The sequence below is a fragment of the Thunnus thynnus genome, chromosome 21, assembly GCF_963924715.1.
Source record: "Thunnus thynnus chromosome 21, fThuThy2.1, whole genome shotgun sequence".
Classification (NCBI taxonomy): Eukaryota; Metazoa; Chordata; class Actinopteri; order Scombriformes; family Scombridae; genus Thunnus; species Thunnus thynnus.
The window spans coordinates 24637011-24639231 of NC_089537.1; positions in this window are offsets into that span (position 1 = coordinate 24637011).

Genomic DNA, 2221 nt, shown 5'->3' on the forward strand with positions numbered 1-2221 from the left:
CTACAGCTGTCAACGCTTTTCCTTATGAGGTTATAATTATATCATTTTTAGTTACAATCTCATCATTATGGAAGCAACAACGAGGGACCATATCATAATTTCAAGATACTGCAGAATATAATTTTGACTTTGTATCCCTAAAAATGAGAACAAAGTGTAATGATGACAACATTTTTTCCCACAAAAAGTGGACATCAGGGTCCATAGGATAAAGGGGAAGTTAAGGAGCCACCAAAATGTATCACTTCATCTTGTGAAGACCATGAGTATCCATTACTAATTTAAGTGTACAAGAATCTGGCCTGTAGTTATATCTTGCTATTAAAATAATTCAACTTCATTACAACAGATCAATCAAATTTCAGTCACCTGTTTCTTACTTGTTATTGCTGTACTGCCAGGTACTACAGCCAGTCTCTCTCTCGTTTCCCTGCCCAGTTGTGGTGTATTTAAAAATTAACAACAGACTGTCCTCCAGTGGACTCTCATTATAGCACCAGATGTGGTTTCAAGAGATTTGTACAACTGCAAAATCTGTATCTGCACTTTGTTAGAATAGTCGTGTTCACTGTTTCTACTCATTTTCAGTTTTGAATATTGTTTCATTTGGAGGAGGTTCCACTCAGACTCCTGTCCTGGTCCATCCTGCTCCAGACAGTTCTGATGATGTCTCACTGTGAGAGAACATCTCTACTGTGCACACCTCTGTAGATTTGATGGAAGTCCACTTCAGACCCTTCAGACCTGGTGTCTGGGCTCCCACAGGAAACCAGTAACAGGTTTCAGAATAAGACCAGGGAGTTTTTCAGCAACAAAATCACCTCTGGTCTCTGGCTGTTGGATATTTGGAATACACAGTACAATATTAGAAAAGATTCTTTGTTTAAACATGTCAAACTATGCAACAGATTGTGTAATTAGTGAAGCATCTTAACCCTGTTACCCTCTGCTCTTCTCCTTTTTATCTGCTTTGAGGCTTTCAACAGAAAATACCATTATATAATGTGAAATATGTAAATAAACTTCACTTCTGATAAAATGTGATACTGGATTGACTTGAGGTTGTTTGTTCATACATATAATATTGTATTATAAAGTAAATAGACAAGAGGATTGACTGGGGCGTGTTTTCCATCACATTTCCACATGTCTCACTTCTCTACCATTAGGTTGGTAAGATATATTTAGGTATAAGGTATTCATTTTTTTGACCACACTATTTACATAATATGAGGGCAGAATATGATGTGAGGCATCCATATTTGTTTGGATTTCAGGCACTTCTGTATTATCAAGTGCCACATCAGTTTGATCAGAGCTTTCAGGAGTTTCCTCATAGTAACTATGACTTAGATGTTAACGGATTATTTACACAAATACTCGTAATTAGGACATGAATGTTCCTTTAGCATGTTAGCATGCTAACAATTGCAAATAAGTTATAATCACTAAGCATAGCTGAGGCTGATGGGAATGTGATTAGAATTGCAGGCATTTTGTTGATTATGTTACAGTGGTGAACAAATTTCCTGGTAATCCATCCAAGAGTTGTTGATATATTTCAGTTTAGACTAAAGTGAACCAACATTCCCATCTATGGAGTTTAGAATAAAATGCCTTATCCAGGAACAGCCTTAAACACTGCTGTTTGCTTTGCTCCTGCTCCGAGTGCCCTCTCCCTCACCTCTCAGCAATCTGAGAGCTGGCAAACATCTTCCTTACTGTAGAAAGGATGTTTAGCAAACAAAATGCCTGACAGTGTTACAGTGTGCCACAGTAAGAGCTATTTAGAGAATTGGAGTAGGTGATTTCTGATTGGCTGTTTTGTCTCCAGTCTGATGCTAATAAGGATGAGGACAACTGGTCACTAGGGAGGAAAAAGGGGAGACTGGGAGAATAGTAACCAGGAGTACAGAGGTTCCAGAGAACATAGTTTGACTTATCTGCCTTTCCTCAAATTCCCTGCTTTTGAGTTGTTTTCATTCAATTATTCTTTAATATAATTATATTTCTATAAAATATAACTTTTGTGCATACAAAAATCTGTGCTCAAATGTCCTATTGCGCTCAGAATTGAAACAAATATATTTTCATATTTTACAAATTTTATTTCCCAATTATTCTAATTTATGATCCAAAATAATCACACTTGATTATATTTTGAGGGAGCAGAATATATTAAGTAATAATAGTGGGGAAAAAAACAACAATAAACGAGTGG